This window comes from Poecile atricapillus, chromosome 26, assembly GCF_030490865.1.
Source record: "Poecile atricapillus isolate bPoeAtr1 chromosome 26, bPoeAtr1.hap1, whole genome shotgun sequence".
In the NCBI taxonomy this organism is placed as follows: Eukaryota; Metazoa; Chordata; class Aves; order Passeriformes; family Paridae; genus Poecile; species Poecile atricapillus.
The window spans coordinates 6138891-6165001 of record NC_081274.1 but is presented as its reverse complement, the minus strand read 5'-3'; the positions used below and the strand labels follow the sequence as shown (position 1 = coordinate 6165001).

General features: G+C 45.8%; 1 protein-coding gene and 1 long non-coding RNA gene across 6 annotated transcripts in view; one reads left to right on the top strand and one right to left on the bottom strand.

The window, feature by feature from the left end:
• Positions 1-9151, bottom strand: part of LOC131588589 (zinc finger protein 239-like) — a 59698-nt gene extending 50547 nt beyond the window's left edge. Inside the window, exons 1-2 of one of the 3 annotated variants that reach the window (XR_009279615.1) lie at positions 8346-9151; positions 224-670 (exon numbers count right to left, since the gene is read on the bottom strand). The gene's annotated coding sequence lies outside the window, so the exon portion shown is untranslated. Of the gene's footprint in view, positions 1-223; positions 671-1204; positions 5429-8345 lie in introns of those variants that run through there. The other 2 variants (XR_009279612.1, XM_058857543.1) reach the window with 2 other exon arrangements.
• Positions 9152-9305: 154 nt separating this feature from the next.
• On the top strand, positions 9306-14189 carry LOC131588650 (uncharacterized). 3 transcript variants are annotated; one of them, XR_009279622.1, is made up of 6 exons: positions 9306-9461; positions 10584-11566; positions 11952-12047; positions 12150-12334; positions 12428-12526; positions 12638-14189. It is a non-coding gene; the product is annotated as an uncharacterized LOC131588650 (long non-coding RNA). The 3 variants fall into 3 exon arrangements; XR_009279623.1 differs by lacking the exon at positions 9306-9461 and having other exon boundaries at positions 9638-10707; positions 11364-11566; XR_009279621.1 differs by lacking the exon at positions 9306-9461 and having other exon boundaries at positions 9638-11566.
• The last annotated feature ends 11922 nt before the right edge of the window (positions 14190-26111 follow it).

Here is a 26111-nt window from a genome sequence, read left to right as displayed (position 1 = left end):
CTCATATCTCTGCCTGAAAGCCCCATAATTTCAAAGGTACAATAGAGGAGGGAGGGGGTCATCTTTTCCATTCCAGGAAGGTTCCCGCACTCGTGGCAGATATCAAGGCACTGTCTTTTAAACCAGGACAATTATCAAACAAATCACAGCAGTAGAATGACTAGTAAAATAAATCCTACAAAACCACCCTTCCCCCATACCCTTCCCTTCTCTTCTTCCTGGATATCACTTTATACCCCATTTCTCTCCCTCCTCCCTACCCAGTGGCACAGGGGATGGAGGTCACAGTCAGGTCATGTCACTGCCTTCCCACTCAGGGACAGGAATCCTTGTCCTGCCCCAGCCTGAGGTCCATCCCACGGGACACAGTCCCTCAGGAACAGCCTGCTCCAGTGCGGATCCCCACAGGCTCTAAAGTCCCACCAGGAGCCATTTCCACAGCTCTGCAAGGGCTTCCCACAGGCTCGGGGCCTCTCTCAGGCATCCCCTGCTCTGGTCTGGGCTCCTGCCAGGACTGCAGGTGGTTCCCTGCTCGATCCCAGACTCACCCCAGCTCCCAGTGCCTCCAGCTCCAGGTCACCCCGAACTCCCAGCGGTTCAGGACAACAGCGGTTTCTTGGCCTCCTGCCCGGGCCGGGCACATCCCAGGGTGTGCAAATCTCGGCATCTCCTGGCAGAGAAGCACATTGTGAGGCCTGGAGCAATTTGTCCTGTGTGTCCAACCGGTGCTCAGCTAGCTGAGTCTCCCATCACTCCGCATCCTTGAGCACTGATTGGTCAGAATGGAGAGGAGGAATGGTCCCGGTCAGTCCCACACTTTGTCCCTCAGGGCTGCCCCTGGGCTCAGCCCCATATCGCTTTGATTTCCCCCAAGAGGGAAAAGCAGCGCAAATCCCTTTCGCTGAATGGAGGAGGGGAGAGATTTCTGGCAGAAAACTCACAAAATCGTTTTTTCCCAGGCTGCAAAGACCCAATCAACGTGAAGTGAGCCAGGACCCCCCAGCATTGCTTCTCTGCCGTCCCAGCTGAAGCCCTCGCTGGCTGCTCCAGGCTGGATCGGCACACTGGGAGCACTGGGAAGGGGCCCCGGCTCGGGGAACAGCCCCCAGGGCAGCCCCACCTGTCATGATCTGCAAGGTGGGATTTGTGATGTGGTTCTTTTAGTCGGTCTTAGAGTACAAAAGATTATCAGCAAACCAAGAACTTAAGCAGCAAAACACACTTTATTGAGTGCTCATCAGCACTAACATGCGATAGAGGGAAAAGAGGAGAAAGCAAAGCATAAGAAAAAAAAGAGAATAAGGGGATTATAGCTAACAATGTTGAAGTCCACTCAGCCATCCAACGATGCAGAGTCTTCTGTCCGTTGGGGAGATCTCAAAGAAAAGTAAGTTTGGGGTATAGTTTCATAGTCTTTTATAAAGCGAGGGGCACAGGGCCAAAACCAGAGGAGATTGATGATCATTGTGATGAATTCCATAGCACGGGGATCAGGTGTAGGGTACAGAGCAAACCACATCTTGCAAGTCTTTGCTCACCAGCAGGAACGAGGGCAATGTGTCATGGAAACCCATTGCACAGGGTACCATGCACAAGCCTCTGCTCACCAGCAGGAAGGAGGGCAGTGTACTGTGCAACCACCTGCAAACAATCACTTAGCAAACATCCACCTCAGCTAGGCCTGAACCCCTAAACCCAGTCCCTTGTGATATTCAGGGTCTCAGTCTCTGTCCTTGAGACGGTTGTGAGACGGATGAGAGAATCTTCGGACTGTTTCTTACACCACGGCCCCCATGGCAGCTCCAAGGCTCCGCCAGCCAGGACAGAATGTGGGACTGGGAACAGGGGAAGGGACGGGGCTGCCGGCACCAATTGAACACAAGGGACAAAGGGCAGAAAGCACAAGTGTTTAATGAAAAAGTAAGAAAATAATGCAGGAAATAACAGTGCCTCGTCTCCAGGAGATGAACCTGCAGGAAGACAACATGATATGGAAGCTGATGTGTTTCTCTTGCACAGCACGTTTATACACTAGCCTTTTATGTCTGTCTTGCCAGGACACTGCAGATACTGCCATGTGAACGTGATCTTGGCAATATTGGAATCATCATTACTGATGGGGATCACACAGGGACATCTCACAGGATGTTCTGAATTGGAAGGAACACACAAGGATTGAGGCCAGCTCCTAAGGGATTGGCTCATGCAGGCTCAAATCCCAACCTTGGCTTTATTGGCACCTTGCCCCAACCAAGACCAAGTACACATGGAAGTATACACAGTATTATATCAAGATAGACATAAAAGGTTAATGTATAAATGTGCAGTGCAATAGAAACAGGGTAAGTCCTGGAGTGGCTCCAGAAGGAGAAAGAAACCCCCAGCCCCAGCCCAGGCAGCCACACATCAGCTTGCACATCATGTCCTCTTCCTGCAGGTTCATCTCCTGGAGACCTGGCACTGAGGTTGTTAGCGTTCAGGAACACACATAATCACAGAATGATTATATGAAATTGCTTTATTGAAGAGCTCTGGGTGTCAGGGGTACACATACCCAAACCTGACCCCACTTGGTTTTGGGTTGAACATGTTTTTATACTCTATCATTATATAACTTACATATTAATTATTAAACTTATATTGTTCTATTGTTAAGCATTTTTTCTACCTAAGCATGGATTTCTCGTGATTCCCCTCAGCCCCCTAACATTGTTCCTCATGTTCTTTAAACAATAATTATATCTAATCACATCTAACAATTGTATCATGATCATCTCCTGCTTACACAGTGCAGTTTCACCTGATCTTTAGCAAGCACAAGGCCTAACATTTCCCAGAGCCTACTTTTCCCAGGGCTTTCCAAACCTAACTTTCTTTCTAAGTCCCTGAATTTTCTAAGATTTTAAGACCTTTTACTATCACTCCACCCTTTGAAAGCATTTTCACTTCACTATAAGGGCAAATGTTTTCACTTGATACAGTCCTTTGTTTCTGAGTTTATACCTGGTGTTCTTCAAATCCTTGATTGATGTAAACGTTGTCCTGGATGTAGTCACTAATTGGAGAACCACAAGATGGTGGGTGTGGATATTGCGTCAGTGCCTTTATTATTTTCTGGGTCCAGGACATTTTCCTCTGTATTTCTCTTTTTAAGATGCTGTAAACTAACTAAATTGCTAAGAATACAGTTAGTAAGATTATCACACTCTCAATGATAGATTTAATCCATGAACTCGCATTCCACCCTAACCCTTTGAAGATTTTGCCTAACCAATTTATAGTCAAATCCTTTTGCTCTTCCTGTGCTCCGTGCTTTATTTGTTGCAAGTGATTGATGTCATATTCTACATCTGCAGTCACATTTGGGATGTGGATGCAGCAATGATCAATCCGTCCCTTTAAGAAACTCACACACTCCATGCTCTTTCAGGAGTAGTAAATTGTAATTGTACGTTTGGTTCTTTAAATCTTTCCTGGCTGACTCTTGCTAGTCTGTCTACCTGACCTGTTTCTCTATTCTGATAGTTTGCTAAAGGACTGAGCAAAGACTCTAGGTCTCACCCAAATTTCACTTCACTAGAGGGTTCTTGCCAAGTGTCATCCTGATTCTATTCCTATCCTAATCTTTTCTAGCTATGCCTGTGTCTAGCCACTGAGTTGATTTTGCCATTGTTAGCATCCGTACCGAGATTAATTTTTGCTTTAGCAATTTTACCAGGGCCTCTGTACCCCAATGACATTTGTTATGTTTAATTTGTAAAACATCTCTCATTATCAAGGGGGGTAACACTATTTGTCTTTGTACAGTTACATACCACCCTTCTGAATTCTTTTGTGCATTTAGCAAATGTCCCAATTTCTCATCTTCTACTGAATATTTTGGTTTTAGAGGCAAATTGAATTGAGATACATTAGTCTTTAAAGGTATCAATGCCATTGCAGTTTGCACTTTTTGAGCAATCTGTTGAGCTGTCCCGTCTGCTTTTTGATTTTCTTCAGAAGTTTTGGAGTTTCTTGATTGGTGTGCTTTACAGTGTATAATTGCTACTTCTTCAGGTTTTTGTATTGCTTTTATCAATTGCAGGACTGCATTTTGATGTTTAATGTGCATACCTTGAGAAGACAGTAGTCTTCTTTCTTTCCACAGTGCTCTGTGTACATGCACTACTCCAAAAGCATACTTTGAGTCTGTCCATATGTTTACCCTTTTCCCTTCACTTAATTCTAGTGCTCTGGTTAAGGCAATGTTTTTGCATCTGCCTCTGGGCAGATGTATTTGGTGATAATGCTTTTGCCTCCACTATTGTACTGACTGTTGTTACCGCATATCCAGCGTATCTGGTCCTGTTCTCCATGAAGCTGCTTCCATCTGTGAATAGTTCCCGCTCTGGCTGCTCCAGTGGGATGTCTTTCAGGTCTTTTCTTGCTGAATAGGTGTACTCTATTACTTCTACACAGTCATGCTCTAATGGGCCTTCTTCAGTTGTGGTACCTAGGAACAAAGCTGGATTCAAAAGGTTAGCTGTCTTTAGTGTGACATCATCCTGCCCAGTCAGGATTACCTGGAATTTTATCATCCTGCCTGGAGATAGCCAATGGCCCCCCTTTTGTTCTAAAACAGTGGTCACCATGTGTGGCACATAGACATCTGTGTGTCTACCCATCGTGAGTTTCCTGGCTTCTTGGATCAGCATCACGGTGGCTGCAACTGCCCACAGGCATGAAGGCCATCCGGCACTCACGTTGTCAAGTTGTTTGGAAAAGCAGCCTACCAGCCTTTTCCAGCTTCCCAAATGTTGGGTCAGCACTCCCAGTGCTGGGTGTGATCTTTCATGCACAAACAAAATCCTTGGATGAATCAGGCAGTCTTAACGCTGGAGCCTCAATGCCTCCTTCAGTTTGAGGAAGGCCTCCTTCTGTGGCTTGCCCCAGGCAAACAGCTGTGTCTTCTGGGCCTCATACAGGGGTTTTGCAATTAGTCCATAGTCCGTGATCCACAGGCAGCACTCTGTCATCCTGAGGAAATCTTGCAGCTCATGCAGGTTCTGGGGTTGTAGATTAGCACAAATAGCTTGAATACAGTTAGTACCAAGCTTACGTTGCCCTTGTGAGATTTCACATCTCAGGTAAATCACAGTTTGTCGGGGAATTTGTGCCTTCTCTTTAGACACCTTATATCCACTCATTCCCAGCTGATTTAAAATTTCAATTGTTACCTTTATTCAGGTTGTTTTCTCTTCTGTAGTTGTCAGTGTATCATCAACATACTGTAACAGCAGGTATTGTTCTCTGGTACTTGTGCATTCTCAGCTCTTTCGCCAGCTGGCTTCCAAATAGTGTTGGACTGTTCTTGTATCCTTGTGGGAGTCATGTTCAGGTGAGCTGAGTTTTCCTTCCATTTTCCCACTCAAAGTCAGTTTCCTATTTTCTTTGTCAAGGGGTATGCAGAAAAAGGCATCTTTTAAATCAATTACAGTAAACCATTTATATTTCTCTTTTATGGATGTTAACAATGTGCAAGGATTAGCTACCACTGGGTAAATAACTTTAGTTATTCCATTTATTGCTCTCAAATCCTGTACTAGTCTCTATTGGTCAACACAGAAATTTGGGCTCTAGTGTTAACTACAGAAGTAATAGGTGCACGTTTAGGACCCACTATTGTTATAATCAGTACATCTCCAGTTTTGTTATTTCTAGTGAGCATTTTAAATACAACCAACCTCTGCCTCTCTGCTCACCCATGAGAGGCAGAGTTACCAGTTTCCCTGATTCTAAAGCTGTTTGGGCTCCACTCCCAGAAGCTGAGAAGGAGACTGCTTTGGCTCACAGCCCAGAGCCTGTGGAGCTGTGCTGGGTTATACAATGGGGCATTCGATACAGTCAGCCTGGGACAGTGCCGATTAGAGACTACTTTACTCAACTTTTAAGTGATAAGCAACCCATTATGTTTTTGGAGACCCCTTTCTTTATCTCTAGTGACCACCCATACTGGCGGTTAGAGATTTGTTTTCTCTTTTCTGGGTTTTCCTTAAGAGAAAGGAAATCTTTCTAACACCCTTTGCTTTCTCTGATTCTTCTTTTCAGATTTTTACAGGTCCATAATTGCTACTCTAATTAATTAGCTCTTTTGCAACTTTGCTCCCTGTCCAAATTGTATGGTACCTAGCAGGAGAATGCAATTGTGAATATTTTCCAGTAGTTGGTCAGGGGTACTCACTGTAGCTATAGGGTCCCCCTTTTCCAAGGGGTTAAGTCCCTCTGCCCAATAACTGCGTGCTGAGTTAGGGACCATGGGTTACGTCTGTCTCCTGATGTTAAGGAGACTTCATGTCCCCAGTGCCCACTGGATTCCTGTTCTCTCAACTGAATTTGATCACCTCTAGTGAGAGACACTCGGGATACGTATTCTGTCTCTGACTCGTGAGGGAGACGCCTGTACTCCCATGTTGGGTTCAAGCAAGGCTGGTACCCTGGCTGGAACCAGCACGGGTGGCTATCCTCAGCCGCGCGGTCCATATTCCACTGCACCAATGTGATGGATGGCAAAATATGGCGATTTATTGCAGGGAAACTTAACATTTTATAGTCTGGGGTCACTGTGTTACTCCCATCTGCTTACATCACACCTAGATGCTATTGGCTAATTGCAGAAGGTTTTATTATCCTAGAGAGAGGGGGGTTAGCTAACTTTCCCTAACATCCCAAGTTCTTCAGATCGCCAGGCCTTAAACTACAACACTCCCATTTCCTTTTTCTATTTTTTTTCTTCTCCCTTTTTTTTTCTATTTTTAGTGGTTATATGTGGATCAAGATCTTCATTATTGATATAATTATATTCTGTTTTAATTAGAGGTTTCAAACCAGGACAGCAGTGTTCCCCACAATTTTTATCTGAGTTAGCTCCTTTTGAGGGTAAATTTGATTAATGAAAGGGGTTTCCCTCACTTCTGTTTTTTTAGCAAGTCAGCATTTTTTGAATTTTATCATGGAAGGCTGCTCGCAACAGATTGATCTTATTTTCTTCATCTAATTGTTTTTGCAAAATTTTAACTAGGTTTTGGAGGGAGTCTGTTATAGTTCTTTCCTCACTTCTTCGCTTAAAGTGAGTTTCTATAGCTGCTGTAAAACAAGCTCCCAAAACTGAGCAGAGTATAGTGTTATTTTTGCCCAGTTTAAATTTTGTTTCATGTTGTAAAGAACATACTCTATCAATCACATTTTCCAAATTAAACTAATTATTAAGCACCAACTTTTCTCCTCCTGGAGAAGGTCTGGCATTGTGTTTTGCTAACAGAGCACAACATGCATAAAATGCAACTTTAACTTCTGCACTGCCGTTTTCGGTCATTTTTACAAAGGGAAAACCACTACAGGGAGGTATAAACTTAAATTATACACACACAGACACAACTTTTTGCTTCCCTGTATGGGTGAAAAGACCAAATCTGCTTGGGAGGCATTCCTTCCGTTTAAAATTCTGTTTGTCTTTTCGCTACGCCAAGCAGTCAAAACTCATACACCCAACAACAAAAACAGTCCCACCCTTTTGCACTAAGAGATCATTTGTGAAATCCTGCAGACAGAGCCCTCAAGTGAGTGTGGGGTGCTTTTGCACCTTGGCATGTGCAGTTTGTGGGAAATTCGAGTCGCCCCCCTTGCTTTCTAGACACCGCTCACTCTTTTGGGAGTGTCGGGCTGGGTGCAGCTGGAGAAAAACGTCTTTCCCCTAATACAGACTGCACAACGAACCTGCAGCCCCTTCTGTATTCAGAAATCCTGTCTGTGACACCAATTTAACTGTCATGATTCACTAACGCGAGTGGGGCTCATGAGAGGTTTGTTTGATCTCAGTGCAAAAGGGACACGAAGGGATTTCAGTTTAAATCACAATGCACCTTTATTTTAGTGCCAACAATAAAGGTTATGCGATAGAGGAGAGGGAGAGAGAGAGAAAAAAATAAAGAAAACAAAGTAAAGAAAGAGAGAAGAGGGGGTTATAGCTACCAATGGACGAGACAGGGTCGCTGGGGTCTTTTTCTGTGGGAGATCTTGCCGAAATTAACTTAGTCTTATGTAATTCTTCCCCAAAGTTACCTTGTTTCCAATGTGTTAATAAGCGCCCTGAAGGAGAAGTACCTGGTATGGGAGCATTGCTGCCCAAAAACCCTTAAACTTCTCCATATTATAACTATAATACACCACAAATGCCAAACGTGCAACACTTTCACAGTCGTCTGACAGACGGTGCATGGGCAATACCAACAGGAATTCCTTTAGCCCAACCACGCGCAGCTTTCACTGCGTCTTACTGTCAGGCACCCAAACCAAGTAAAAAACCTTACCTTTCCCTCCTGGGGATGTTGTGAGCAGCAAAGATGGTCACAGGCAGATGGGCTCCCCGAGAATCCCTCGGTGCCAGCTGGAGGAGGATCGGGAAGTGAACTCGCTCAGCAGCAGATCAGGGGTCGCCAAAATGTTATCATTCAGGAACACATATAATCACGGAATGATTATATGCAGGTGCTTTATTGAAGACCTCTGGGTGTCAGGGGTACACATACCCAAATCTCACCCATCTTGGTTTTGAGTTGAACATGTTTTTATACTCTATCGTTATATAACTTACATATTAATTATTAAACTTATATTGTTCTATTGTTAAGCATTGTTTTTACCTAAGCTCTCTTTGCTTGGAATAAAAAACACTGGTTTCCTGAGACATCAACAGTGCTGAAAAAGCCTTTCAGGGTTCCGACCCAGAAAGAGTTTCGCAATGACAAAGACTGAAGATTAATGGCCCATGAAGAGAGACCCACCCCGGCTGGTTCCGGCCCTGCGGTTCTCCAGGCACAGGACGGCAGTGCCGGGCCAGTCCTGCCCTGTCCCTGCTGCTCGAGGACGCTGCAGCAGCATCTGCAGCACAAGTGCAGACTCCAGGAACTCCGGCCCCCTCTGGCTCTGCAGCTGCTGCAGACGAGCTCTGGGCCGGGACAGGAGCTCGGGAAACGAGATGAGGCAGGCGGGAGGTATCAGCCAGTGGGGGAATAGGGCGGCTTGGCGTTCTGCATGGAATTGCCACGGTTGTTTCCCCGAACTCCGGCCGTTTCTCGGAAAAGGTGCTGTGCTGGGCCCAGATATTCCAGGCCAGTTTCACATCCGACTTTTCAAATTAGCAAAACAATGGAATAATCACCAAGTAAACAGCAGCGTTTCCGCACCCTGTGCCAAGCCCGCCCCTCTCTCCCTTTGGCCGACGTCTCCCGCCACGTCTCGTTCTCGCGCGCTGATTGGGCAGAGCCGGGCAGAGAAACGATCCCGCTCCGTCCCACTCCGCCTCTCGGATCGGCCCTCAGGGCGCGGCGCGTCTTTGGAAACCGGGAGTGACGGCAGTGACCAGACCGGACTGCGGAGCCCGGTGAGGCGGCGGCGGAGCTCGGAGGCGGCCCCAGCCATCGCAGGTGGGAGCCGCGCTCGGTTCTGCGGGGGCTCGGGGCTCGCTGCGGGCCCGGGAGGGGGCGGCAGGGGGCTGTGGCGAGTGGCTTGTGCCGTGGCCGGCCCGTGCTGGCCCTGGGCTGAGGGCGCTGCGGGAGCGGCTGCCCGCGGTCTCCTTGCCGCTGGGGCCTCGGCAGGAGGCGGTGGCGGAGCAGCGCTGGCTCGTCCCGCTTCGTGTCGGGAGGCCGGAGGTGGCTGCGCTGTGCCCGGTGTGAGGAAGAAGACACAACTTCGGGGTTCAAATAAACTAGGGTGTTTATTAAGGGAAAAAAAAAAAAACCAAACCCAAAACAAAGGGAAGGAAAGGATAATGGGTGAGTGAGTAAAAAAGAAAGGAAATAAAAAAAGTCCCGGGTCTGAGGATTGAGGAATCCTCTGGCTGAACCGGCGTTTTCGTCCCAACGCAAGAACTCAGCGGCACTGCAGTGAATGCAGCTAATCTGCACTCAAATTTATATTAAAAAAAATCTCTAAAAGAGATGTAGACCGTGGTCTTCAGTGTCTGAATCTGCTGCCGCTAATCCACAGTTAAAAGGGCAGTTCTTCGACTCTCGTAGCTCCTTTTATAATCTCTGTCCCCACAGTTTGTTGCTGGCAGTCCCACCCCTACAGTTTCTGTTGATTGGTGCTGGTAAAAAACCTTCTCCTCCAAGTCTGCTGTCCTTGGTGGTAACTGAGGTTTTCGGCGGGAAAGTTCTTCATTAGTGTGCACTGTTGTTGTGGCGTCAAGCTACAAGTCCTCTGGAGCAGGCTCAAAATTCTTTGTAAGATGCTGCATGCTGCTGGCGAGGGGATTTGCTTTGAAGCCCTCGAAAGTGACAAACTTAAAAGGGATTATTAAACTCACAAATAATATATCAATAGCAACAAATAATTGAGTAAGGGACCACAAAAATAGGGACAATGCTTATGGCAATTGACAGTCTCGTTGGCAGAACTATCAAACATTCAACTGTAACGCACAAAAAACCCCAACCAGTACAATTCTACAATGACCGAATTCTAAACAGCAACTTCAAACAATCCCACATGCAAAAGCCAGTCGAGGGGTTTTATAGATGACACCGGGACTGTTCTTGGCTATGCAGGACCAGACTGACAGCCCCTGGTGCGGCGAGAGATGTCCCTCCCCGGGGCTAAGATGGGACGGGACGGGATGAACTTGAACGTCGCTCACAACCGAAAGCACTCTGAGAGTGAGAGACACACGGGGTCAGTAGGGGAAGAAAACACTTCTCGCACGGTTTCCCGAAGGTTAAGCCAAGCAAATTCTGCTTTTTCTGCCAGGCCCTGCCTCTCCTGTTTCCAAACAGGGACACAAAGTGCGATGCCAGCGCTCAGTGTCCCTGGGCTCCAACCCGCCAGGACAGGGGCTGGCAGCAAGAGAGACAAGGGACAATCCTTGTCCTCCTCAGGAGGTTGATCCCGATTCACAGCTGCCCTGTGTAGGCACTCGGCAGCTCCCAGACCTTGTTACCGCCTGTCCCAGCCCAGAGCTCGTCTGCAGCAGCTGCAGAGCCAGAGGGGGCCGGAGTTCCTGGAGTCTGCACTTGTGCTGCAGATGCTGCTGCAGCGTCCTCGAGCAGCAGGGACAGGGCAGGACTGGCCCGGCACTGCCGTCCTGTGCCTGGAGAACCGCAGGGCCGGAACCAGCCGGGGTGGGTCTCTCTTCATGGGCCATTAATCTTCAGTCTTTGTCATTGCGAAACTCTTTCTGGGTCGGAACCCTGAAAGGCTTTTTCAGCACTGTTGATGTCTCAGGAAACCAGTGTTTTTTATTCCAAGCAAAGAGAGCCCAGCTGTGAGCTGGAGGAGAGGGAATCCTGCTCCACACACAGCATATTGTGATTGAGTTCCCGGGTCTCCAGCATGTCAGCAGCCAGGGTTGCACACTTGCCTCGGGAGAAAGAAGCCACTTCTCCTAAGCAGAAAGGTGTTGCTGCCGAGTGTGCAATGGATGAAGATGTGGAGAATGAGCTCTGCTGCAGCACTGGGAGTGTGAAGAAGCGCCTGAAGACTGAGAACAGATCAGAAGCTATGAATGTAAGGAAGAAAACCCTACAGTTTCTGGGTGAGTGCAGGGCTAGTGCTGTGGCCTGTAGGGAGGGGACAGAGTCACCCCAGGAGCACAGGGCTGGCGGGGGTATGGCTGTTTCCAGGGCTCTGGAAGAGGCCTCGTGCTCTGCTAGACCCCCACAGTGGCTGGGACTGACACCCCCAGCTGCCCTGGCCCTGGGCCATTCTCCTGCCACCCGCTGTCCCCTAGCCCTGACCGTGGCTGTGCCCAGGCCCTGGCTGTGTCCCTGTCCCTTGTCTTTCTTGCTGCCAGCTGAGTGAGGGGCGCACAGACTGGAGGGTCCCTCCTGTGCTCCCCAGGTATTGGGTGGGGGAATGCAGGGGCTGAGCCTGCTCAGGACAGCCCCATCCTCACAGTCAGCGGCTCTTTCCTACTCCAGGCCAGTGGACCAGATCCAGTCCCAAGGTGGCCCTGGCCCTGGCTGTGCTTGTGATCCTGGTCCTGACTTTGTTGATGAACTTGGTTTTGCAGTCAGGTAAGGGAGAGACGGCTGCCTTGGCCCAGCCCCTCGGGGCACAGCAGGGTCCCTGCTGCCTGTGGAGGGGAATCCTCAGACCTTCTCTTCTTCCCTCTGCAGGGGGAAGACAAACAGAAATTCCAGTTGTTCCTGACACTTCATAGCTGCTGGCCTGTCCAGATGGATGGATCGGGTACCGCAGGATCTGCTACTTCCTCTCAAAGGATCACCGCACCTGGGATCAGGGTCAGGCTCAATGCTCTAAGCTTGGGGCCTCCCTAGCTGTGCTCAGGGATGAGGAAATGGTGAGTGGGGGGAGGTTGGATGGCCGAGGGGAGCCTGGGGGGCTCCTGTGCTGCAGGTGCAGCTTCCCCAGCCGGCTCCTCTCTACTTCCCAGGAGTTCCTCTGACCTCAGTGGGAAAGTTGATTACTGGCTCGGGCTTCGCAGACTGGGAGAGCAGCTTCAGTGGGTGGATGGCAGCAGCTTCAAATCCTCGTGAGTCCCTGGGAGCTGAGCAGGGCCTGGGGAGCACAGGCAGGGAATGGAGGGCATGGGGGCACCAACTATCCCCTGCGGTGCCAGCACTTTCTCTGCTCCTCCTTACAGGGTTCCTGTCCTGGGCAATGGAGTGTGTGTGTACCTGGCTGAGAATAAACTCAGGAGCATATTCTGCTCAAATCCAATGCCCTATCTCTGCAGCAGACCCCAAACTCACTTGTAACAGGGGTTGGACAAAGCACCTTCTCCACACTTGGCAGTCACAGCTTCACCTCTTCCCTCCCAGCCCTGGGATGCCTTTCCTCAGCTGCAGCGTCAGCCTTGCACAGACCCTTGGGGTCACCTCAGTGCCTGATCTTGTGAACATCTCAGTGTTTGCTCTCAGGGTCACCTTGATAGTAGAAGGTCTTAAAATCTTAGAAAATTCAGGGACTTAGAAAGAAAGTTAGGTTTGGAAAGCCCTGGGAAAAGTAGGCCCTGGGAAATGTTAGGCCTTGTGCTTGCTAAAGATCAGGTGAAACTGCACCTGTGTAATCAGTAGATGATCATGATACAATTGTTAGATGTGATTAGATATAATTATTGTTTAAAGAACATGAGGAACAATGTTAGGGGGCTGAGGGGAATCACGAGAAATCCATGCTTAGGTAAAAAAAATGCTTAACAATAGAACAATATAAGTTTAATAATCAATATGTAAGTTATATAATGATAGAATATAAAAACATGTTCAACTCAAAACCAAGTTGGGTCAGATTTGGGTATGTGTACCCCTGACACCCAGAGCTCTTCAATAAAGCAACTTCATATAATCATTCTGTGATTATGTGTGTTCCTGAACGCTAACAACCTCAGTGCCAGGTCTCCAGGAGATGAACCTGCAGGAAGAGGACATGATGTGCAAGCTGATGTGTGGCTGCCTGGGCTGGGGCTGGGAGTTTCTTTCTCCTTCTGGAGCCACTCCAGGACTTACCCTGTTTCTATTGCACTGCACATTTATACACTAACCTTTTATGTCTATGTCATGGGGTTACTTTACCTTTAAGAAAGTTAAAGTTGCTGGGGACTGCCGGGAGTCTTTTCTCATGACCAATTATCGGTCATTGCTGAGAATTGACAGCAGTTTTAGCCATTGAAAAGTGGAATCAACTTGTGAACCCCACCTTAAAGTGTACAACCAGAACTCTGTGGTTCTCTTTGTTTTCTGGCTGTGAAAGGTAGCAGAGCTTCGGCCTCTCGGTCTCTGCGCGGCCACGTGGCCGGGCGGGGGCCGGGCTGGGCCTGCCGTTCTGCCAGCCGGGAGATGGGGCCTGCGGGAGCTTGCTCTGAGCCAAGCTAGGCCAGGCCGGTTCCTGGCTTGGCTGCAGGTTTTGCCGTGATGGAATTTACCAGAAAACTGTCGAGTAAAGAAGGAGAAGAGCTCTAAGCCTGCTGCAAGCAGAGACGGTGACTATGCTCTCCAGAGCAGCTATGAGGAACTTTTCATCGCAGACAGCTCCAGCTCCTGTTCAGCAGAGATCACCGAACCATCTACAAAAGCTTGGGCAAGATTTTAACTCTTTCTTATTCAGATGAGACTTGCGGATTAATCTTTTTATCCAGAGAGAGAAAAGGAGAGTGATCAACATGAAAAGAGACTTTATAAACTACTAGTGGCAAGAAAGAAAAGAAACTTCAAGAAAGGTAGAGAATTAAGAAGATGCTTTAATTAAGCTGAAATATCTTTCTGTTAAAACTATGGGGATGGCCAATAAAGTCCTGAAAAGAACTCCTTTAATTCATGATAGAGTATGGGGAGGAATAGAGTGTTCAAAGTGTAAATTTGAGAAAAAAGTAGAGTAATTATGGTATAGTGAAGTGCTGGGAGATTTGAAGCCTTGAGAGGCAATGAGAAAACTGTTTTCTAGTGAAGCTCACAGAAACAGATGAAGAATACTTTTTGCCTTTGAATAACTTATCCTTAAAATGCTATCCCCAAACTAATGACCTATAACACATTTCAGAGTGATGTGGAATAGGAGGGGTGGGCTCTGATAACAGCAGCTCTGAGCAGCTGATATCAGAGAAATGGGAAACTATAACAAAAATAGTTTTCTTGTGAGAAACTCCATAAATTAACAGAAAGGAACTTCTGTTTCTCTACAGAGACTGATAAAAGACTATAGAAGGAATTAAGAATTGTTTAAACCATCAAAAATTCTAAAGTTCTTGTCTCTGTTGTCATGTGAACAAAAGAATGGTAAGCAGTGAGAAATGGAAAGGTTTTTTCTAAAAGTTTATTCTGGTGTTCTTATTCTTGTAGTTTGTCAATAAACTTTCTTTATTCCTTTTAAGTTTTATGCCTGGTTTGCTCTTGTTTTAATCCATATCTCACAGCAAGAAATAAATAATTCTTTTTTCCCCTTTTTGTTAATTACTGGTTCAAAACCACGACACTATCTTGATATAAAACTGTGTGTACTTCCATGTGTACTTGGTCTTGGTTGGGGCAAGGTGCCAATAAAGCCAAGGTTGGGATTTGAGCCTGCATGAGCCAATCCCTTAGGAGCTGGCCTCAATCCTTGTGTGTTCCTTCCAATTCAGAACATCCTGTGAGATGTCCCTGTGTGATCCCCATCAGTAATGATGATTCCAATATTGCCAAGATCACGTTCACATGGCAGTATCTGCAGTGTCCTGGCAAGACAGACATAAAAGGCTAGTGTATAAACGTGCTGTGCAAGAGAAACACATCAGCTTCCATATCATGTTGTCTTCCTGCAGGTTCATCTCCTGGAGACGAGGCACTGTTATTTCCTGCATTATTTTCTTACTTTTTCATTAAACACTTGTGCTTTCTGCCCTTTGTCCCTTGTGTTCAATTGGTGCCGGCAGCCCCGTCCCTTCCCCTGTTCCCAGTCCCACATTCTGTCCTGGCTGGCGGAGCCTTGGAGCTGCCATGGGGGCCGTGGTGTAAGAAACAGTCCGAAGATTCTCTCATCCGTCTCACAACCGTCTCAAGGACAGAGACTGAGACCCTGAATATCACAAGGGACTGGGTTTAGGGGTTTGGGCCTAGCTGAGGTGGATGTTTGCTAAGTGATTGTTTGCAGGTGGTTGCACAGTACACTGCCCTCCTTCCTGCTGGTGAGCAGAGGCTTGTGCATGGTACCCTGTGCAATGGGTTTCCATGACACATTGCCCTCGTTCCTGCTGGTGAGCAAAGGCTTGCGAGGCGTGGTTTGCTCTGTACACTACACCAGCCCCCCGCGCAATGGAATTCATCACAATGATCATCAATCTCTGGTTTTGGCCCTGTGCCCCTTGCTTTGTAAAAGACTATAAAATTATACCCCAAATTTACCTTCCTTTGAGATCTCTCCAATGGACAGAAGACTCTGCATCATTGGATGGCTGAGTGGACTTTGACATTGTTAGCTGTAATCCCCTTACTCTCTTTTCCTCATGCTTTGCTTTCTCCTCTTTTCTCTCTGCCGCATATTAGTGCTGATGAGCACTCAATAAAGTGTGTTTTGCTGTTTGAAGTCTTGGTTTGCTGATAATCGTTTGTACTCTAAGACCAACTAAAAGAACCATGTTACCTCTGTCTCTCTTTTCTTTGCCTCCTTTGGGCTCTGTTCTCTGTGGATATAACTTTCTATAGTCTCCCAGCCTCCTCTGGGCTGAATTCTCTGTGAATACAGCTTTCTATAGTTCCCCAACCTTCTCTGGGCTGAATTATTCTGGGATCCTCCCTCGTGGGGAGTTCCACTTATCTCAATTCTCATTATTTGAAGTAAACTCTCGAGCTCGTTAGAATCTTGTTTCTCGTGTTTATTGAAGGATCCTCATAAAACTTAACAGGTTTCTCTAGGCTGGTTACAAGGTTAATCTTTGCAATTTGGTACATTTCTTTCTTCTGATGGTACAAACAAGGCCTTGTGGCACACTTCATGTCTGATACACAAAATGGCCCTGAACTACGCAGTTCTTTTATCTTTATACTTATTTTTATCCAATTAACAATAGACACGTATATTATTTTTCTTAATGACCCAATGACCCATCACCTCTGTGATGCACTGCGGCATTTTTTATCCAATTACTAACTACTACCCAAAAACCTTCAGGAGAAGAACATAAAGAAGAAAGAAGAAGGACAAGGGACAATACACTAAATCCTCCATCTTGTCTCCTGTTCTCTAAACTACTTTTTCACCCAGTGATTTAAGAAACTTTCTAATCTACACACCTACCTTTCTTATCTAACTTTAGCATTTGTTTTCATGTATCACTATGAAAACATGCTCATGAATTTCATGTTATATGAAATTCAGTGTTCTCTTGAATCTCAGAACTAAATATTAAAAACAAGGGCACACAGTCTGTATTTCAGACTCCAACAAACCACATCATGAATCCCACCTTGTGGATCATGACAGGTGGGGCTGCCCTGGGGGCTGTTCCCCGAGCCGGGGCCCCTTCCCAGTGCTCACAGTGTGTTGATCCAGCCTGGAGCAGCCAGCGAGGGCTTCAGCTGGGAGGGCAGAGAAGCGCTGAAGTGAGCCGGGCAGGAGGCCAAGAAACCGCTGTTGTCCTGAACCGCTGGGAGTTCGGGGTGACCTGGAGCTGGAGGCACTGGGAGCTGGGGTGAGTCTGGGATCGAGCAGGGACCCACCTGCAGTCCTGGCAGGAGCCCAGACCAGAGCAGGGGATGCCTGAGAGAGGCCCCGAGCCTGTGGGAAGCCCTTGCAGAGCCATGGAAGTGGCTCCTGGTGGGACTTCAGAGCCCGTGGGGTTCCGCACTGGAGCAGGCTGTTCCTGAGGGACTGTGTCCCATGGGATGGACCTCAGGCTGGGGCAGGACAAGGATTCCTGTCCCTGAGGGGGAGGCAGTGACATGACCTTGTTGCCATTTGATTCAATAAACTGTATTATTAAGATAGTAGCAAACGATAATAGTTAGCATTAGTTGACATTAGTAGTAGTTATGCTAAGGCTTGGTAGGCCGCATGTAACCTGCTGATGAACTGTATAGCAGATATTGCAATGTAAGCAGTGTAGCTAGGAGATAATCTAAAGAATGTACCTCTTGGCAAAACCTAAAGGTTAAAGAGATAATCGTACCAAGTAGTGAAAGAAATTAAGAAATTGTGATGATGAAGAAATCATGTAGAAAACATATAAAAACCCTGTGATTTTTCTGTGGAATGGGGCTCTGGCTTTGGATGCTAGTCCACAGGCTCCCGGGCCCTCAATAAAGCACCGCATAAATGACTTCGGTTGTTTGTGTTTTCTTCGGATCGGGCAACAGTTTTCTGGCGACCGCAGCAGGACTCTGAAGGTGACTGGGGCGGTTCGCGTTCTGATCCACTCCACGCCGGCACCGAGTGATTCTCGGGGAGTCATCAGTTCGTGCCCGACCCCCGCACCTGGCGGACGACTGCGAAAGGTAAGCCCGAAGGTGCTTTATTTTCTGGTTCTGGTTTGGGTGCCTGCTCATAAGACGAGGCGGCGATCCTCACAGGGTTGGGCTAAGATGTCTGGTTGGTCTGGGAAGCCTAGGCGCTGGCTGTCAGACGCAGCGAAAGCTGTGCAGGTCCGGCACTTGCCCCTCGCGGCGTCGAGAAGCGGCAAGTTGGATTGGTCTGGTATTTATCTGGTATTTAGTCCCTTTTGTTTGCTGTACGTGGTTTGCTTAAATTTGTTAAACTGTAAATATTGATTGTGGTTTTGTATATTGATGGTTATTGGTTGATATGATCATTTGTTGAATTATTGTTTAGGTGTTCGTAAGTTGTTGCTGCTAAGAGTGAAACTACCTCAGTATTGAAGTGATTGTTGTGTGAGTGTGTGGTGTGATTGATTCTGTTGGACTGTCAATATTGATTGTGGTTTTTATTGTTTCGTATATTGCTGCATATTGGTTATTGCTATCGGTTCCGAGTTTTTGTACGGCTGTAAGTAAGGTTCAAAATGCCATTCAAGGCACTTAAGTCTATGGTTCAGTCTGATAAAGGTATCCCGGAAAATACCCCGCTGGGATGTTTGCTGAAGAGGTGGAAAAGTGAAGGGTTTTTCCAGGAGATGAGTAAGGATAAAATGATTGATTATTGTAATCATTGGTGGCCCGAATATAAGCGAGAAGGGCCGTCATGGCCAAAGAATGGTACTGTGGATTATGACACCATAAATTCATTAATACACTATCTGGAGGAAAATGAAAAATGGGATAAAATACAGTATTTAGACTTGTTTCATTTACTGCGTCGTAAAAAGGAGTGGCAAACTGAATGTGGAATAATGGTGCTGGAAATGAAAGAATCTGAGTGCGGGGGGGGGAGGGTTGTAAAAAGAAATCTAAATGTGTGCAGTGTTTAGCCTTAAACTCCCGGCCAGAAGAGGATTTGTCTTTAATGGTGTCACCAGGTGCGCCTTCTGCTTCACCCCTTCCTACCGTTTCACCCCTCCCCTCTGCCTCACTCCATCCCTCGTTGTATCCACCGTTACCTGAAAGCAGTACTGAGGAGGAGGAGGAGAAGGAGGAGGATGAGGAGGCGACAAACATAACAGTGGTACCAGGGAATGCTAAAAAGGTTGCTATGCGTCTTCCAATCCCTCCCCCTACTTCTGCCCAAAATCAGCGGAACACTCCGCTCGCGGCACGAACTAGACAGGGACGTAAAAATCATGGGGGACCCCAGCTTATCGCCCCTTTAAGAGAGGCTATGGGACCCCAAAGAGAGAAAGTGCTTGTGAAAGTACCCTTCTCCCCAGGAGATTTGGTGATTTGGAAGCAGTCAGCAGGTAATTACCGTGAGAATCCTGAAAAGGTGGCACGGGTGGTTAAGATGATTGTTAGAACTCAGAACCCGGACTGGAATGACATGCAGGTTTTATTAGATACCTTAATAGATTCCACTGAAAAAAAGATGGTGTTGCGGGCAATGAAAGAGCGCGCTCGGGAAATGATTAGACTGTATCGAGCTGGGGGAACTGTGAACGACTTGGTTCCGAGTGATGATCCGGGATGGGACCCGAACAAGACTGAAGGAATGGAATCTATCAGGGAGTACCAGGAGTTGTTAGTAGAAGAAATCAGGACTGGGATGCCTAAAACACTAAATTGGTCAAAATTGTATTCAGTCAGGCAGGATAAGAATGAATCTCCTTCGGCGTTTTTAGAACGACTTAAGGAAACTGCTAGACGCTTCATTGATTTGGAGATCGACAGTGAAGCAAGAAAATTGCAGCTTGCTTTAATCTTTTTGGCTCAGACACAGGAAGATATACGTAGAAAACTGCAGAAATTAGAAGGACATGATACTCGGGATTTGGATAAAATGCTAGAAGTAGCTTGGAAAGTTTATAATAACAGAGAAAAAGAAACGGCCAAGAAACAGCAGGTGAATATATTAGCTATAATGCAGCAAGCCGGTGATAGAGGAGGAGGCAGAGGTGGTTTTGGGCGCGGTCGTGGCTTTGGACGTGGCAGGGCAGGATTCCAGAATGTCAAATTTGGAGGACGGGGGATGGCCCCTCCTGGTCCCCAGCAAGGAGGGATTGCTCCCAATTAATGCGTGTTCTGCCGTCAGATAGGACATTGGAAAAATGAGTGCCCAGTGAAAGCTGGACTGGGAGGAATGCCAGTGAATGGATCAACAGGTTTCCCCGTGAATCCAGAAGGTGGAGCCCAAGCATTAGTATTGGGGAATTATCAGAATCAAAGCTGACTAGAACAGGACTTGAAGGTCAGGATTGATATTGATGGGAAAGAACAAGAGTTTATCGTGGATACGGGGGCAACGCATTCAGTTTTAAACAAAAGGTTAGGACCTATTAGCGATACTACCATACAGGTAGTGGGGGCAACGGGACAATTAGAAGAAAGACCCTTTTTTACAACCATTAAATTTGAGATTTGGAGGAAAAGAATTAGACCATCAGTTTCTGTATATGCCTAATTGCCCCAAGCCATTGCTTGGCAGAGATTTGTTGTCATCATTAAATGTCAAAATTATATTCGAGAATGGGAGAGTAAAATTAGAGGTTCCGGGAGAAGAAATTGCTAAATTGTTTGTAATAAAAGAAATTGATCCCTCTCCTATTCCTATTGAAGTAGATCAAGCTGTAGTACCTTGGGTATGGGATTCGGGGAACCCAGGAAAATCAAAAGCTGCTCAGCCAGTGGTAGTAGAATTAAAAGAGGGAGCTCAGCCAGTGAGAATAAAACAATACCCAATTAAATTAGAAGGTAAACAGGGTGTCGCTCCTTTGATAACTCAGTTTTTAGCACAAGGAATTTTGCAGGAATGTGAATCAGACTTTAACACTCCTATTTTTCCAGTTAGAAAACCAAATGGTAAGTATCGGCTAGTGCAGGATTTAAGGGCAATTAATAATATTGTTAAAGACATTCACCCAGTGGTTGCCAATCCGTATACTCTATTAACATCTGTGTCGGAAAAATTTAAATGGTTCTCTGTTATTGATTTGAAAGATGCTTTCTTCTGCATCCCTCTGGCATTGGAAAGTAGGAAATATTTTGCATTTGAATGAGATAGTCCTGATACTGGAAGAAAGAGACAGCTCACCTGGTCTCGATTGCCGCAAGGTTTCAAAAACAGCCCTACAATATTTGGAAATCAATTGGCAAAAGAATTAGAAGAGTGGAAGACTGCTGAGGTAAGAGAGCTACCTTCCTCTTATGTCATTCTCCAGTACGTGGATAATATCTTTTTAGCAACAGCAGAAAAAGGAATGTGTCTGAAATTGACTATTGCTCTGTTGAATATGCTGGGCCAGTCTGGCTACCGAGTGTCAAAAGAAAAAGCACAGCTAATAAAAGGAAGTGTAATATATTTGGGATGTGAGATCACCCAAGGCCAGAGACGGTTGGGAGTCAATCGAGTGGAAGCTATTTGTGCTATTCCCCTTCCCAGGAACCATCAAGAACTAAGGTCTTTTCTGGGAATGGTAAGATGGTGCAGGCTGTGGATTCTGAATTTTGGACTTCTAGCTAAACCATTATATGAGGCTCTGAAAGAACCACAGTTGAGCTGGGATCGACAGAGGAAAAAGGCCTTTGAAGACTTGAAACAGGCATGGAGGGAAGCTCCGGCATTAGGCCTTCCAGATTTAAATAAAGACTTTCAATTATATGTGAATGAGAGACAGAAATTGGCACTGGGAGTGCTAGCTCAGAGACTTGGTTCATGGAAACGTCCGGTAGGGTATTTTTCGAAGCAACTAGATACAGTAAGTGCTGGTTGGCCGTCATGCTTGCGGGCAGTTACGGCCACAGTGATCCTCATCCAGGAAGCCAGGAAATTGACTTTGGGAAGGAAAATAGAGGTATTTGTGCCTCACATGGTACTGGCAGTCCTGGAACAAAAGGGGGGTCACTGGCTTTCATCCAGCAGAATGCTGCAATACCAAGCAATCCTGAGAGAACAAGATGATGTGGATCTAAAAATTACTAATCATGTTAACCCAGCAGAATTCCTCCGCAGTGAGCAGGAAGAAGGAGAACTAGCACATGACTGCATGGAGGTGATTGAACAAGTGTATGCCAGCCGAATGGATTTGAAAGATGTTCCAATGGAAGATCCGGATTGGGAACTGTTTACCGACGGGTCCAGCTTTGTAGAAAATGGTACCAGGTATGCGGGATATGCAGTGGTAACAGTTACCACTATAGTGGAAGCAAAGGCCTTGGTCCCTGGAACGTCAGCTCAGCGAGCTGAGATCATTGGACTCACTAGAGCCCTAATGTTAAGTTCCGGAAAGAAAGTGAATATATGGACTGACTCTAAATATGCTCTTGGGGTTGTGCACATTCATGGCTCCTTGTGGAAAGAACGAGGGTTATTGAACTCTCAAGGAACTACTATCAAATATAGAACTGAAATTCTAGCCTTGCTAGATGCAGTACACCAACCTGAAAAGGTTGCAATAATGCATGTGAGAGGTCACCAGAAGGAAGAAGGAAAAATATATCGAGGAAACAAATTAGCTGATGTCACAGCATGAGAAGTGGCCAGAAAAGTGTGGACCCAAATGGCCCTGATTCCCACTAAGGTGAGTCCTGTAACTCCACATTTGATTCAAGAACCGAAGTATTCCCCGGATGATGAAAAACTAGCATCACTGCTGAAAGCGCAAAAGAATGCAACTGGATGGTATGTAACAGCCATGGGACAAGTTGTAGTTCCCACCCGAATTATGAGAGCCATCTTAGAGACTGAACATAAAAAATGCCATTGGGGAGCAGAGGCATTGGTAAAATTTCTAAAAAGAGAAGTAATTTCTAACCAGATGTTAACATTGGCAAAACGGGTGAATGCTATGTGTCCAACTTGTTTGAAGAATAACCCAATAGTTAGGAAACAGATCCAGTTGGGGAAGTTACAAGTGGGACCAGAACCAGGAGATTACTGGCAAGTAGATTTTTCAGAATTACCAAAAGCGCAGAATTTTAAGTATCTTTTAGTGTATGTATGCACTTTTTCAGGATGGCCTGAAGCCTTTCCTTGTCGAACCAATCAGGCAAAAGAAGTAGTCAAAACACTGTTGAAAGAAATTATTCCAAGATTTGGGGTACCGTTAGGACTGTCATCAGATAGAGGCCCACACTTTACAGCAGGAATAGTACAAGAGGTGGCCAGGATGTTAGATATATCTTGGAACTTACACACCCCTTGGCAACCTCAATCAAGTGGTCAGGTAGAGCGGATGAATCAAACAATTAAGGGGCAAATTAAGAAAATTTGCCAAGAGGCAAAAATACAGTGGCCACAGGCACTGCCATTGGCATTGCTCAGAATCAGAATCAAACCCAGGGAGCGAGTGAGAGTTAGCCCATATGAAATTCTATATGGAAAACCATACCATGCTAATGTGTTGAAAAGAGATTTGCATGTGCAGGGTGATCAGACAGATCAGATTTGGTTACATCATGTCACTAAACAAAACTCTTAATGCTTTAAGGGGAACCTTGCAGTGGAATCGACCTTTACCACTGGAAAATCCGGTGCATGACATTCAACCAGGAGACCAAGTGTATGTGAAGAATTGGTCCACCCACCCCTTGAAAGAGACATGGGACGGGCCCCGCCAAGTGATCCTGACAACTTACACTGCAGTAAAGGTCGAAGGAATCGACTCATGGATCCACTACACCCGAGTCAAGAAAGTCCCTGTACAATGGGAGACTCAGATAGTCTCTCCAACACGGGTGATTTTTCGCAGAAAGTAGCCTTTTTGATTATATTGTTACTGGTAATAACGAAACCAATTCTTGTTAACGGTTCTATTGTAGTTGCAGTTACCAAACCAGTGGAAAGGATGGATGTGAACCTGACCTATGACCAGAAAACTGAAGTCCAGAATGTGCGAGCAACCTGGAAGAAAGGTGCTGATTATCCAGAAGCAAATATTGTCACACTTTGGGGTAAAGATGCACAAAAGACCAGGCCTACTTACATAGTATCCCTAACAGGAAAGAAGCATAGAGAGCTGAGAGATACAGAAGTAGCTGTACATCAAAGTCACGAACAAGAGAATTTAGTAGTAGGGTTGATTAGAGATTTTGGAAAAGTCCAAAATGTGTCCTGAATTACAGCATGCTTACCCCTCCCACAAGCAGCAGGAGAACCAATTCCGTGGGGAATAATTCCCATTCCATTACTACCTGAGACAGCAGACAACACATCTACAGTATGTCAGAAGACTGTCCAAAAGGTAGTTGTCCGACCTGAGGAAGATTGTATGAAACTGCCCAACAGCCAATTTACCCGTATAAGAGGGTTTAATGGTGTAGAGTGGTGTAGTTATGATGAGTTACAAGATTGCCAAAATATTACGAGCCAAACTACATTGTGGGATGATTGGAAAACCGTATGGGGTCGGAGTTTATTAGAACATTATAGCTATATTGGAGCAGTAGACTGGTGTATACAATGGACAGGAAGTAAAAATCAAACCCCGGAAGAAGTCTATAGAACAGGGACCTCTACAAGAGAAATTAAAGAAGCTAAGGAAAATTGGAATTGTATTAAAGTCATTACATGTGATACCCCTGAAAGCCAAATTAGCCTGGCTCCTCTTAGAGTACTACTTAAGTGGGGATGTGAATGTAGAAAATTTAATCATACAATTACAGGAGAAGCATCCGGAAACAGTGGAATCAGACGAGCTGTAAGTTGTAAAGATACTACTATTAAAAGTCCAGGAAATTTAGTTTGGGTAATGGGACATGGACAATGGACTACACATATTCCTATAGATGGGCCTGTGACACGAATCACTCTAGGAGTCCCAACCCTCTGCCCCCTGTGAAAACAATCAGAATTAAAATCTAATCGAAAGAAAAGAGAAGTGGATGAATTCACTGAACTAGAAAATGAATGGCACGAACCTGATGGTGGAGTTAAATTTGGGTGGGCTTTAGAATCACTATTTGCACCTGTGGCCTCCTATAGGAACAGAGAGATGCTATACAAATTGCTAGGGCAAACTGAGAGATTAGCAGCAGCCACTAAGAAAGGATTTAGAGATATGAATTTGCAATTACAAGCCACATCCCGAATGACTTTACAGAACAGGATGGCACTGGATATGCTATTGTTAAAAGAGCATGGTGTGTGTGTGTCAGTATCTAAATAGGAAAATTGACCATTGCTGCATCCATATTCCAAACATGACCATTGAAGTAGAAAAATATATTTCTCAATTAGAAACAATTGGATCCAAAACAAAAGAAATTGAAAAGGAAGCACAACATAATTGGATCGGAGCTATATTTGAGTCCTTAGGACTTCAGGTTTCTGGATGTGTTTCGTCAGTAGTACAGTACATTCTGTTATTTGCAGTTTTGTTATTAATCATTTGGTTAGCCTATAAGTGTGTTCTAGGAGTCATCGAAAAGGAAACAAGACGCACCAGAAGAGTGATAAAAGCCTTGGCAAGAACCAATGAGATACGCCTCAATGAAATACGCCGACCTCCTCCGAAATATGAAGATGTCGTTGGGCAAGATAATCCCAATCAATCTTGCAGAAGATTGAATAATGCTCAAAAGGGGGGAACTGTTGCCATTTGATCCAATAAACTGTATTATTAAGATAGTAGTAAACATTAATAGTTAGCATTAGTTGACATTAGTAGTAGTTATGCTAAGGCTTGGTAGGCTGCATGTAACCTGCTGATGAACTGTATAGCAGATATTGCAATGTAAGCAGTGTAGCTAGGAGATAATCTAAAGAATGTACCTCTTAGCAAAACCTAAAGGTTAAAAAGATAATCGTACCAAGTAGTGAAAGAAATTAAGAAATTGTGATGATGAAGAAATCATGTAGAAAACATATAAAATCCCTGTGATTTTTCTGTGGAATGGGGCTCTGGCTTTGGATGCTAGTCCACAGGCTCCCGGGCCCTCAATAAAGCACCGCATAAACGACTTCGGTTGTTTGTGTTTTCTTCGGATCGGGCAACAACCTGACTGTGACCCCCATCCCCTGTGCCACTAGGGTAGGGAGGAGGGAGAGAAATGGGGTATAAAGTGATATCCAGGAAGAAGGGAAGGGTATGGGGGAAGGGTGGT